The following is a 15,590-nucleotide window of genomic DNA, read 5'->3' as shown; positions in this document are numbered from 1 at the left end:
CTGTTATTACTATATCTCGAAATGCATAATCCTAAACTCAATTCATTTAAATCCCCCTTTTATTTTTATTTTTTAATTTCGTTTAATGTAATGACATAACATAATTAGTTCTGAATGAATAATCAGTCATCACTAAGTTAGTTTAAAATGTTATTTTCATGATTTCATTTTTTTTTTCGGGGGGGGGGGTGATATTATGCTACACGTCTTGTTGTACATTGAATAATATCATGTTCATAATGTGTACATGTACTTTGACTTAATTTGTAAGACAGTATGCTAAGCTTATGCGTCATGTAATGTTATTTTTCAAATGTATTCATTATGTTGTTATGTGTGATATGAAAAAGGTAGAAATTCAGATTGCATTGAGAAATATAAATCCTTCTCTTTTTTTTTCTCATATCAACAGCTGCAAAGCAGAACAAACAACCAACTGTATTCGGTAAGTATCGAGTAAGATGACGGGTTTGGTGGAAGCATGAACACTGCACGTAGGCAAAAATGCTGCGTTTACACCATATTTTTCTTCGTTCCAGTCCTCGCTACGAACTGCCTCCACGTTTGGTTAAGGCCTGCTACGTGCTGCCATTTTTTTTTTTTTGTGTGTGTGTGTTTTTGCGTTTACCCCGTTTTATTTCCGCTTAAAATGTTTTTTTTTTTATTATTATTAGCGGTCAATGCACGTTTGCACATCCCGTTCTCCCGCGTTCTCTAACGTCCATCCCGTTTTGTCCGTGATTAGGTGTCAGTGACTGCCTTGAACATGGTGTAAACGCAGCATATTGCATGCATGCGCACACACAAATGCGTATCAAGTACTCATCAATGGAAACAGGCATGCACCTTAACAGCCAGCAACACAAATTGGCTTTATGTGACCACAGTGATAAGCTGTCGTAACTGACGAGCAAACATCAAGTTCGTTTATGTTGTTTTATTTTATCTGTAGGTTCTGTAACATTATCCCTCACAAAATCTACCCACAATTACTCTTTAGATCTTTTCCCAAATGATGTTTCCAAAACCGTTTCCTGTATAAACCGTATATAAATAGCATCGACGTTTTTAACTCTTATGGCGTGCAAACTTATATAGACATGAAAATTTTAGAAGTATTTGAGAAAAGCAATTCCATTGCACGTAATACTAAACGTCCAATATCCATTAGGTCGTCAGCAGTTTTATAATTCGGCCCCAGGCAGACACACAATTACTTGTACATGTATGAAAGGGCGCCAGACCTGTTACTGAGGCAACAAAACTCTGGGACAGCCAAAATCCTGAAAAACGTGATAGTTTCTTTGTTTCTCTCTATCATACAAGTATCTAAGAGAGAGTTTTGAATATAATATGGGTGTATGGCGTGGTGTTCCGTTGCTTGCAGTCATGTTCTAGGTCATTAAGAGCCATATTTGTATGATAAATATCACAGTAATATGGCTGTTGCTGTGGTGTTCGTGATCTAAAAATAGTTTATGGGAAAAGTTTTGTTTCTTTCTATATAGGACACGACAGAAAAAAAAAACTTTCAGTGTAAGTTCTCTTGGAGCGTGTATGGATATGAAGGTGAACCATCTCAACAGCAAAATTGTTTTTAGCAGACGTTCATCTAAAAATTTATCGTTTCCATGACAACAGCTGCGTATAGCATATAGGGGGTAGGGGGTAGGGGAGATTGACCCAGGAAGCACATGAGGACTCGTCTAGCGGCATGGATGAAAGGGAAAGTCACTTTTCTTGGGTGGCTAAGACGGCAAATCAATATTTTTGTTAGCATGTTGGCTTGGTTTATTGTTTCGTCATAACTTGTAGGCCCTATCTATCCAATGGATAAAGGAGTGAGAAATGGAAAGAAATAGTCGTAATAAGGTTCAGTTATTCAAATTCATGAAATTCTTCCGTCGAGATGTTTTCATTGCAACTGATTGACAAATTGCCCTACACCGATGTAAATAAGCACTGAATTGATCAGTGTTTTAGTAGTAACCATGATAAAAAAAAAAAAAAAAATCGTGGGCGTACATACTCGAGCAGGATTTGAACCTACGACCTCCTGATCACCGGACAGGCGTCACCTCCACTAGACCACCGAGCTTTCGCCCGACAGCAATTGTTGGTTCTAATCCTTAAAGCATGCAGCGGGTACTGCTTTATTATTCAAATTCATGAAATTCTTCCGTCGAGATCTTTTCATTGCAACTGATTGACAAATTGCCCTACATCGACGTAAATAAGCACTGAATTGATCAGTGTTTTAGTAGTAGCCATGATAAAAAAAAAAAAAATCATTGGCGTACATACTTGAGCAGGATTCGAACCTACGACCTCCTGATCACCGGACAGGCGTCATCTCCACTAGACCACCAAACAAACAAACAAACAAACAAACAAACAAACAAACAAACAAACAAACAAAAATCGTTGGGCGAATGATGCGTAAACTGGACAGACTGCAAGGGCGATGGTTTTGATTTATTCAGTAGCGAGTTTGCCTCCAGGTCCAAAAGGCCCGGATTCGATTCTGAGTTTAACTGAGCAATGTTGTGTATCTTATACCGTTTCCTTCAGTAAGAGGCAGAACACCATGTTCCCATGTCCCTCTGATCGACAGGACATAAAATGGAGGTCCCGAGTGTGAAAGAGACACAACCCCTGCACGTGGAAAACCCCCTTATATTCTATTCATTCAATATGACAAGCAGGGTGATTCCGAGCCCGGTGAAATGATGCCTCCTTACATCCAACTGGACCCCATGGATGACCTCCTATTCCAGCTGAATAATTATTTTTATGGGCTATCTATGCACCATCTTCTCAGATAGGAAAAATGAAACAAACAAACAGACAAAGAAATAGGTCGCCGCTCTGATTGACAACATAGCTCCAGAGGAACAACGCTCTAAAGGCTATGGTCACAACCCCCAGACCTGCTCAGCGGGAGGACGGCACGAGCTGTTGTCCAATGTTGACCGGGCACGGCTGATTTTTAGGGTATCGCTCGGTCGCCGCTGAAGAAGAGAATATTTCAACATCTCCCCAAGTTTTGACCAGATGTCGACCGCATCGCTCGGGCATCGTTGGGACTTTACAACCTACACGACATCTCCGAAAATAATTGTACGATGCCTAAATTCCAGCTGCTTCTGCGGATGTGCGTCTGTTTACTTTCACAGCCCCCAAAATCAGCTTGCTCGGCGGCCCGACGCACAGGGTACCGACCTTATCGAGCGTTGGCAAGCGAGTGGTTTTGGGAACAAAACGAAAAGAATATTTTGATGATGGAATACTAGTTTGATGTCCTTACTACACCCCGTCATCAATCATTCTTCCTTCTTACTGTGAATTTTATACTCTCCATACACACATGTTTTTGCTGTTCTTGTTTCGTTTCTTGCAGAAACAGAATGCATCTATTCAAGAGCAGGTTCTCGGTCGTATATACCCAATTTTCCGCCTCAACCAAATTGTGAGCATTGCGACGTGACCCCAGCCTATTTCCACTTCTGTGATCATGGGAGGGCCTCAGAGACTTACATTTCCTTCAGTGAACCGCACATGGTCTACGGGTTGCGGATGATGTCTGAAACCATATCATCTGTGTCGATATCCGCCAACCTCGTCAAAGGGAGCAAAACCATCAGGAGGACCCTATTTCCCGTTGACTCTGGCTCAATTGTAAGTACAAGAGAGATGAGTTTGTATCATTCAAAGCACATAGACAGGCATTGCAGCAGTCAGAATAAAAATTGAAAAAAAAAATGAAATTGAAAAATCTAATTCTCACCCCCCCCCCTTCCAACTCTTCCCAAACGGTTAGAGAATTCATGGAGCGATATTCCATGAAGATAATGGAAATCAACAATTTTATATAAAGACAAAATTCAATGTATTCCTTTTCTGATACAGGATTTTACTCTGCCTTGAAATGAGAGATACACAGAACGCAAACGTCAACACATAAAAGAAAAAAAAAACAAAAAACCCAACAACAACAACAACAACCCACCAACATCAATAAAGCACAAAACAAAAACAAGTCAAAACTCATTAAAATCCCAAATTCTTCAAAGAAGATCGCCGAGCCCATCTTTCATTTTAAAAAAATCTAATGCTTGAAACCATACACACTTACAATGTCTTCCTTGCATTCCTTCATTTTTTTTTATCATAACCCAGCAATGGCTACTATTATAGGAAGAAAGTTTTACCTGAGAAAATCACTGTTCATAAACATAATTTTACACATGTTTCACCAAACAACAACAATAGCAACAAAACAACCAGGTCTTATGATATGCATACAATGAAAATGTTAATCACTTCCGTTAGAACACGTGACACTTGCGAAATCCACATCTTCTTTATCCAGTGTCCGGTACTATGCTGCAAAAACCTTTAGGTACTATCTTACAAACTTCCATGAGGTGATGAGATGCATTTGACTTTGTTTAATCAAAACCAACTTTGACACGGAGAGAACAGTGCTTGTTGAATACTCCAAATCTAAATACATACTGGAGAATTAATAGAGAACATTAATCAAAATATATGTCATTTGGCCTGAAAAATCACACGGTTTGATTCTTTAGTCTTTTGTAATCAGCTCGAAAAGAGATATAAAAAAAAATCAATTTATATATATATATTTAATCAAACAAGTGCAGAATTACGTCAGGAACATTGAAAAGGGATTGTGTGTTAAAGTGATCCAAAAGTTTGTAATTGAACGAATGAAATGAAATGGTAAAGATGTATCATAGCTTTATCTTACTTCCAGAAGTGCGTACATGACCTGTATCATGGAGGTGACCTCCCTGCTTGCATCCCTTGTACTGTAACATATTAGACTCAAAATGACAAGATATAAACGACTTTCATATTTCACTATAAGTCGTATTCATTTTATATTTAATCAACTTACATAAAAATGTGTTTTAGTCTGATCTTTCCTTCATATGAGCAACACGTATGAACAATCTCCTGCCGCCTGCCTCGGTATACGTGTTCTCAGGTTGATTTAATATACGATATCCGTATACTACAACAGTGCACTTGTCTAACAGACAGATGTAGGGTTTGCATGGCTTAATTTCAGCGCAGCCTCGAAACAGATAAGAAAAATTACCTCCCATATCGGAAGGGATGAAGTGTTAAAAACCCCCCACAAACACACACACACACACACGCACACACACACAAACGAGTGGTTGCGTAAGTGTGTTTGTATATGTGTATGGTGTTTGCGCGTGTGTACCTGTGTTCTGTTCAAGGAAAATAAATTAGCGATATTTACCAGGTTGGCTACAGTGTACCATCTCTCCTGAATTATATACTTGCTGTCAGTCTATGACCCAGCAAGATGGCCCGAATTGCACTTTCTTAAATTTAAACAAAGAAAAATGGATGAAAACTTAAACGGATGGTATAGCATTGGTGGAGATGAAGATTGGGCTTTTAACTTTTTGCTAGATACCAAGAAACCTCGTAAGAAAAAGTACAGAGCATACCAATCTCAGAGGAATTCAATGTTTATTTGAAGGAAATCGTTTTTGAAATGGCTGAGACATCCAAAAACAAAGTAAAACAAACCGATCCTATTAAAAGGTGGGTCCGACTTTTATCAGATCACTCTGTTTTGGATATCTCAGTCATTTTAAAACCAATTTTCATTAAATAAACGTCCTCTTGGAATTACATGCTGTGTCATATTTCATAAGAGGGTTTTTTTTTCGTTATCTCACTAAAAACATGCTAGAAACCTAAAGTAAGGTCTCAAACAAAACTATACGATCGCTTTAACCGCATGGACCATCAAAGGCATTCTTATCTAGACCCGACGGACTCAATATCAGATTACCCTCCCAACTTTACAAAAACGCTCATCGGACATATCTTTCTTCACGTAGGTCCTGTTATATTTGTGGTAATGGTCATAATGATGGCAAATGTCCAAGCTACTCTCAATGATTGCAAATGTTTCTCGCGAATGGTAATTTCGGGGAAAGCGCCATATTATTATATATCATTATATAATTATAATTATGTATTGAACGTATATCATGTAATGTATGATATACGTTTCATTTACACAGTTTAAGACAAAGGACCACTCCCTAAGACGCTACCACATCATACACCCACCCCAGAAGATCAGCGGTCTCTTCTTCAGCGATATTCAGCATTGGTCTTTGTACACTGAGCTGAGTTGCCTATTTCTCAGGGTGCACGGCCACCCAATCGTCAAACAACTTGGTTTGTTGTTTATAGATGCCGTTTTGTTTGTTTGTTTGTTTGCTTTGTACTCAGTTTTACCTTTGGGAACAGTGATTAAAAAAATCGAGATATGGCATTTAAGATGCATATGTTTACGTCTGTTGTACCACAAAAACATCCTATCATATACAAAATTTTCACGATAAAGCCTAAAATATGAGGAGATATCAGTACTTTTTTTCAATAAAACCATAACTGTAGACGGTTTATCCTGGAAACATTTTTATTGTAACTATTGTTCACATTTTGTGTATTTAACAATACTTAACATCGATTATACTGATTCAAATTTTTACAGTGGTTATTTTTATCCCTAACTCACATTTTAGAACTATTCTAAAACACTAATCCTGGGGTTTGGTTTCATCTGCAAATGGTAAATCATGCCTTTAAAGAACCAGTTAACAGCAAGCAGGTTATAAAAGTCGAGGCCAGTCCTTTCAAACTACAAATTACTTTAGGTATTTACAATATTTATAGATGTAATGTTATAATGATACTGCTGAGATTTTGTATAGGGAGGATACAGGATGTCCTTCATGTCCAGGTTACGCATAAGCAAATCTGCGGCTTCATCGAGACGCCGCATGCATGTTAAGTATTATATGACAGCGTAATTTTGCTATGATGGGCTTTAATATATTTAAGTTTTAATCAATTTTATTTTCCATTTCCCGTGATATGCAGATCCAGCTGTACAAGGCATTCTCGAATGTGATAACTACGTCATCAGTCGCTTAGGAATGACCAGTGGAATAATACCTGACGAAAACATCGAAGCCTCGACATCAATTCGGAGCTCGAACCCCTCTCATGCCCGGCTATTAAGTCATCTCATGTGCTGGTTTCCCCGCAGGAATGACTTGTCCCCATGGCTGCAGGTATACGGGAGCCCCGTGCGCCTACCGATCAACTTAATGATCAAATTATATAATTTCCGTTTGATCTGACTTTAAAAGAGTATACTTGCTATCAATCAAATATTGCCTTTCTGCCAATGAATAGCAAATGGCTTACAGGACAAAAGCAGGCAATTAAAGGTATGATTTTCCATTTACAGGTGAACAAAAAAACAAAACAAAACAACAACCACCAGCTTTACATATAGTGCTTCAAATAGTTCGTATATGTGAGTTAGTGGTAGAAAAAAAAATAACGTTATTATTCAGTATGATCATTATTAGGTATTGTGAAATGTATACAATGTGAACAATAGTTATAATCAAATTGTTTTTATGCATCAAATGTGATAATTCGAACATTTTTTATCACCTGCTTCCAATGGTAGGCATAGCTTTACGTCTGAGAAATGATGACTTGGTACATCATCATTTTAATGCGGTTTGCATGAGATGGCGATGTATACAATCAAATATCTTTTCCATCGACGGAAGCTCTTCCTCTGATAGAATAATCGACACCACTTATGACATTCATTTGATAACATCTTTTGCTTAATTACGGGAACTACCTATCAACCCCACCCCCACCCCGTACGTCAAGTCAATACATAATTCTGCATATAGGACGACTTTAATAGCAGTAAAGCGTCTCAAAGCACTTTTCACTACCGAAATAATTTGTTGTGTGATCATCAATGGTGACGCCCGGAAAAGCTGCTATCTTTTATTTCAGAACAACTTGTCTTTACCTAATTCACAATACAGGGCCTGTTTCATGAAGATTGAGCACAAGTTGCGATCAATCGCAAATCCCGTCCCACAAACAACTTTGCAATGGATCGCAAGTAACCCATCAATCTACTAAAAGTTACGCTTTATTTTTCTTGAAATCTTGAATGACCGTACGACAATTGCAACTCTTTATGAAACAGTTCCCAGGACTGTTGAATTGTCTTTCTCTTCGTTTAGCACACAAACTTTCTGATTTCTAGTCAACACTACCAATCCATGCCAGTCATATTTACCGTGTATTTGGGTGGAAGATGCGTGTAAACCTTTCAATGATTTTTTTTTCTGTGGGACCCCATATGCAAACGAGTTTTTGTTGAATATTCATGTATGCCTACTTAACCAAAGTCTGATTTTTTATTTTTTTTTTGTGTGTGTCCTTTTTTTCCCCTCCGTCCTACCAGATCAAGCTTCTTAAAATGGCATTAGTCTACGGCTTCGTTGCTTTTTCCTGTAGGACCTATAACTACACCGACATGTTTTTTCATGTGCAATATGCCGTTGGTGAAAGCAAGGAGTTGCAATATGTAATGGACCCTTACTTCGGAGACAAAGCAGTAAGTATAATAGCGTAACATAGTCGAATCAAAGCAGCTGAAGTTGAGGTTGAATGGAAATTAAATATTTTTTCCTTTTTTTTTCTTTTCTTTCACCCAGTCTGGATATCAGTTCAAACATATGACACTGCATTGTAATTCGTTTGGTGAATACCCACATGAAGATACCACTACACGAAATGTTATCGAATTATGCTCTCCCATCCCATCGCTCTGACAATACAAAATTATTTACTTTTTATTTTGATGTCCTTGTCTCCTGTGTGATACAGTGGAATCTGCTTAAAGGGATGTTAAAGTTTTGATTGAGATGGCGCTTCAGGTTTCCATTTTCTCATGAGATTATGAGAAACTTCTTATGAAATATTAATGAATATACAATAAGAGGAATCAAAATCTATTTGATGAAAATTAGGTTTTCAAAATAATGGCTGAGATATCCAAAGCAAAACAATCCCAATAAAAGGTAGGACCCACTTTTTATCAAGACCACTTTGTTTTGCTTTGTTTTTTGATATCTCAGCCATTACAAAACTGATTTTCATCAAATAAGTTTTAAATTCCTCTTAGAATTGCATGCTCTTTGATATTTCATAAGTGGTTTCTAATTATCTCACTAAAAGTTAAAATCTGACTCAACCATCTAAACCAAAACTATTCCATCATATTGGTATAGAAGTTAATATAATGATAGATACTATATTTGATCAGTGTAATGACAAATGTAATATTGCTATTACGTTTTGCATGTTTTCTTGTGTCTAATTTAGATATTCACCCTTGTGGACTTCGAGAAGTATGTGGAGGAGGACTTCCTAGTTCCCACACGAGCTTTAATAGTGCGTATAATACTGTCAAAGCCAATTGGCTTAAAGTGTGACCTGTACGGCATGTACTTGGAAAGTTCTTCTTGATCCAATCGTTATCATCATGAAGGCCATTCTCACAGAAATCGGGAAAAAAAAATATATATATATATATATATATATATATATAATATAATATAATATATACATTTCATTTATTGCTAAATCCCTTATCTCATTACTTTTATTTTTTAATTAGATAGTCTTTTACTCATTTGTTTTAATTGGGATTCATTCGATAGGTTAACCTCATTTACATTTTCATATCTTTAAAGTTGTTGATTTGCCTAACTTTATTGGTTCCGAGACATTATATTTTGGTCCTGCGAGAATTGCTCCCATGAAATACTGCAGGCTATAAGCCAAACATAAACTCTACGAAAGAAACACAACCCTAATCCTAATCTTTGCATCAAACTAAATGTAATTACGCCCTATCACAATCCTAGCCCTAAAAAAAGTCCTTGGATTAAAAAAAAAAAAGAAAAAAAGACCGAGCAATTGTCGCAGGAGCAAATGCCGTGTCAGCAACTTGATTTACTACTATATAATATGCTTTACAGGGTAGCCTAACCTGTTTCATGTTTTTAATTATGACAACAATTATTTCAGCACTCAGGGGTCTACTATAAGATTCATGAAACAACAGATTGAGACCCTGTCCCAAAGTGTTTTTTCTCAATCAGTGTTATGACAATTTTCGGTATCGCCAATACCTAGGTGACGTGCGCAGAGCGGCGTTTTTGAATAGATGCATTATTGGATAGTTCAGGGAACAAACTTGCCCCGGTTTTGGCTGCATATGCACTGAAGTTACGTCTTGTCTTTATCCAGGGGTATTTTTTGGTGAGGATTTTTTCGCTTTCCATCATGTGATCCATACATTGAAGCCTTGCAGGAGTGAACCATGAATGGTGACCGCAAATCAGTGAAATTGAGAAACTTTCAACTCAGGTTTTAAAGCTGAATTATATCCAACAAAAAAAGAAAAGAAAAAAGAAAGGAAAAACAACGGAAAAGCAGACGAATAACTCCAGTGAATCGCATTGGGAACTGCGACGAGCGCGAGATAACTGGAAGCGACAATGGTAAGGAGGAATCCCACAGTGCATCTGTGACAGGGCTCTTCAGCGCGCGCAGAAGTTTTCTGCTCATTGGCGCTAGCGAGAATTGTAAGTTAAGATGAGTATTCTTGTGGTGAATGTCAGATGACCTATCTTTGGGAACCAGTTAATGACTCGAATAGAAGAAAAATTAGTAGAGGAAGTCTAGTACGATGGGAGATGGATTTGAGGTTTTAGTCCTTGGTGGATCTTGAAAAAAAAAAGTTTTCGAGCCTGTCGTTTCAGTAAAACCGCGTCGAAGAAAAGAATAAGAAAGCTATTGGTGTTATTGCTACTATCAATGATCATGATAAAGATGATGGTGATGATAATAACGATCCTTTTACTATCTACATCAATCAGGATCGCTATCAATATGTTCGCCATAACGATTATGATAATGAGTATCATCGCCTTGATTGATTGATTGATTGATTGATTGATTGATTGATTGATTGATATTTCATTATCTATTTTATTCCTGCAACACAAAGTCAGGTGAATAAAGTTATTCAGTAATATTCTTAATCTAAGATGTGGAAAGAGGTAAATGCTTCACTAAAATGTACCAAATTCCACGATAACAAGACAGAACTGAAGAATGAAGACAAGCAGGTGTCATTTTATGCATATTCAAAGTGAAGAATTACAAATATCTGCAGTTCAAAAGACACATAACGCAAATTAACATATAACAGAAATACAGGACATCATTATCCCAAGCAAACGCTTGAAGAGGGAAAATGCTTAGGAAATTTTTATGCAATATTAGTATCGACACATTAAAGGGACATTGGAGTCACCACTCACGAGATGAAAAAAAAGAAGAATGTAGAAGAAGAAAGCGCAAAAATGTGAAGAGTTTGAGCGCAGGTGAGTATAGTGTGTACGTGATAGCAAGCCTGAAAACATGAACATTTTACTGTAACAAATTGTTAATTTCTGAAGTGGACATTGTATTATCATATACAAGATATATACAAGATGAAGATATTCGAGGAAATGGATTTCCTAGATTCTATAGAATATAGGATTCCGAAGCCTCTAGAAACTAGACTTGCTAGAAGCTTGTATCAAAGGCATTGCTGAGGAATTTAATAGATCTTCTTAACAGTTTGCAATACCAGTGCAGTAATCAATATAAATGATTTTTGAAAACTCTGCTCACTTTAGCCTTATAATCGTTATCTCAGAAATATTTAGTGATACATAATGATCATTACAAGCAAGACTTCTGAATCTAACGTAGTAATAATTTGAGTGTCACAGCTTTCATGGGAATAACAAAAAAAAAGTTTGTATCGTCTGCAAAGAATAATCTATGTAAGATTATAACGAAAAGAAGTAAGGATCAATTTAAGATGTAATTGATGTGAATTAGGAACAGCAGAAAACCCAAATGGATCCTTGAGGGACACCACATATCATGATATCAACTTTGGAGGATTATGAAGACCGGTACATTATATGCCGTTTTCTGTCATATACATTGTAAATAAGTGATCCGGGATAGTTCCACAGCGGACACCTTATCTCATCAATTTATTCATCACAATACAATGCTCAGTGGTATCGTATGGCTTTTGTATTAAAATCCATAAAAATTTCGATCAGCTGTGTTCCTGATTCGCAAAACATTTGGTCACCTTTTCAATTTCTTTTTTTTTTGTCCTAAAAACCAAATTTGTAAAGAAAGGCAAATGATACATTATATATATATATATATATATATATATATATATACATATATATATATATATATATACATATATATATATATATATATATATAGGAAAACATATAAACGTCAATGAGTAAATTTCGAAGATTTTAGATGTATTGGCTAATATAAATATCCGTCGTTAATATGAAGATAAGGCTTGTGGTTTTTGATTACCGGAAACACATTAGAGGAGTTAATAAAACATTTATTATTAGAGATAGGTTGAAAATATATCTAAGAGGTGTGATTGTGATGATAATAATTTTCTTCGATGCACGCTAAGTCTGTGATGGCTCGTTAATGCGCTGGATCTATGAATCTAACAATCTGGAACATTTTTTTTTTTTCAGTTGGGGAAAAATGACTTGGGGGAAGTGTGGTGGAAGAGAAGATATTTTCTAGAACTTTTTTCGACCTTTTCGACCTTTGTTGTCAAAGAAATGTTGAATTGCATGTACGTAAATCATTAGGTTCTGTATTCGATCTCCTTATCATTATGAAATACAGACTGTTTTCTTCGTCACTTTTCCTCTTAATTTCATTGACAGTTTCCCATAAGTCATTCAATTCAATTCAACTCACATTCTTTTTTTTCGCATAAAAGGGTAACACCAATAAGAAGCAAGCGCTTGTCTGGTAAGGTGCACTCCATTGCAATTGTACGTAATTCTTATAAAGAGTATTATATGAAAAAGATATTGAAATAAATACAACAAAAAATAAAAACAACAGAAATTACTTAAGTGAGGCATCAAATAAAGTATGATGTTGACTAAAACGCACAATGGCTAAAAAGATGTTAAATATCTGATTAGATAGATTTAACATGGAGACCAAGAAATTAATGAATATCATCCAATTATTCAATCAACTTTGTGTAATTATAATATTAATGAAAGCGTCAGTCGCATAATTTCTTACATCTTCGTACAAACGATCAATAATAGTATCTATCAACGCTAACATCCAATGAGAATGATTAAGCTGAACATTTAAACAGTAATAGAAAATGATAATATGGAATTAAAATTACTAAAAATACATACCTGTTTGAACATAAACAAGTTAAATAAGATGTCAATTTCAATGATTTCAATCAATGATTAATATTGAAAGCATGGATGTTGTACGTGTAAAAACACAAATAGTCAATATTTCAGACCATAAACTGCCAAAAAAAAAAACAAAACTGTAGACGAAACAAACGTTGATTATTGTTGTACAGTATAATCAAAATAAATCATATTCACATTCACGTTGTGTTGTTTCCAAATTTAAAAGAATGTTACATGTTACGTCACAAGTGGATGAAACTATATGTATATATATATATGTAATATATATATATAATATGTATAAATATATATATAATATATACATATATATATATATAGCGAAGAATCAAGAAATAAACTAGTAATGCATTATTTCGCCAATAAGAATGAGTTTATTGAACAACTCAAATTTTCGGTGGCCTCCACCTTCTTCAGGAGTCTCGACGGGGAATGTCAATACCAAAACATAAATTGAACATGAAGAGCGCGCACTCATACACAGAATTGGTTGCTATGAGAGTGCGTACCCTTTACAATGATGTTGCCATGTAGACGCAATGTAGTCAAGGTACCCCACGCATAAGGAGGACATTGACATGTTTATTACGTAACAATGGTATTAAATTACTTTGTATTATCACATGTTATGATATCGACATATGTACTCATCAACGTACCATAAGTTACAAAATTAGGTTAAAGAGCGCTCCAACAATTAAATTGTTTCATTACTTAAAATACAAAAATCATCGGTAGGAAGAAGTTGGTATAATAATTCCTGTTAAGAAACAGATGAAATCATCAATTACAAAAACCACAGTTCGGTGTCTCGCTGAAATCTAAACAGATTTGAACATGCAAGTGTGAAATTGATTGACTCATACAACTGAGTGATAGGATGACAGTGTGAATCCATCTACAGAAAATAATACAAAATAAGAGTAAATTGATTATTAAGATGGAGACATGAAATCATAATATTCGTTATAATTCGTCATAATCTCAGACAGATTAACCAACTAATTTCTCTATCACAACACCAGTGGTAGTGAAACAGTTATCAATTAGAAAGATATTTTGAAAAAAAAAAAATATATATATATATAATATATAATATATAATATATAATATATAATATATAATATAATATATAATATAATATAATATATAATATAATATATATATATTATATATATATATTATATTTATAATATATATTATATATATATAATATATTATATATATTATATATATTATAATATATAATATATTATATATATAATATATATATATATATATATATATATCATTATTATATCGATTTTGAATATATCGAGGAATATAATTTCATTAATGTGTTTTTTGGAGCACATTATTCCCTTTGAGATCGAAGAGCATGTTCCTTTTTTTCTGATAACGAAGTTTTTTTTTTTTCTATCACTGGTATATCCTCATTGAAAAAAAAAATACTTAGGCTATATATTTAAGAAAACATCAAAAGCCATACCTGCATCTTACTCAAGGAAGACATCAGCTCTTTGGTGTTTCTTGATTTAATCAACTTTTAATGATTCAATGTCATCGTCCATTTATTTTGTGTATTACTTTGGGTTTTGCCTTTTTTTTAACTCACTTGAGGCAAAGATGGGGTGATTTATGTATGTGAGCAGACGGTCTCAAATTGGGGCCTAATTGGGGCCAAATTGTCAAAGTTGTTTCTTCTTATGGAAAACAAATGCTCAAACCGTAGTCACCAATTTGGCAGGCATTATCACTACGGTTATGGTGCGTATAATATATATCGAATACAAAGGGTCCAGTACCCCCTATCTTATTACATAATCTTAAAAAAAAAACAAGGTATTTTGCAAAAACAGAAACTATCTATGGAAGTATTGTTTGTTTGTTTGTTCATTTTCCATCTGTGAAGATGGCTGGCTAGCCCATATTCAGCTATGTTAAGCTGGTCTTCCATGGGGTCCAGTTGGATGTGAGGTGGGATCACTTCACCGGGTTAAACACCCTGCTCTTTGCGATGAATGAATGAAGCAGGTTCTTTTACGTGCATGAGTTGTTACTCTCTCATACACGGGATCTCCATTTTATGTCCTATCCGAGGGACAGAGTGTTTTGCCTCTTGCTAGAGGGGACGGAATGCTTACACACAACATTGCTCAGTCCAGACTCGGGTTCGAACCCGGGCCGCGTGATCGTGAGCTACACGCGCTACCGACTGAGCCAACTCACCGCCCTAAATACATAGTGAATGCAATTTGAAGGATATCTATCGTGAAAGGAACCGAATTGGGGACCAGATTT

The sequence above is a fragment of the Diadema setosum genome, chromosome 6 (genome assembly GCF_964275005.1).
Source record: "Diadema setosum chromosome 6, eeDiaSeto1, whole genome shotgun sequence".
Taxonomy (NCBI): Eukaryota; Metazoa; Echinodermata; class Echinoidea; order Diadematoida; family Diadematidae; genus Diadema; species Diadema setosum.
Note: the sequence above shows the minus strand (reverse complement) of the source record.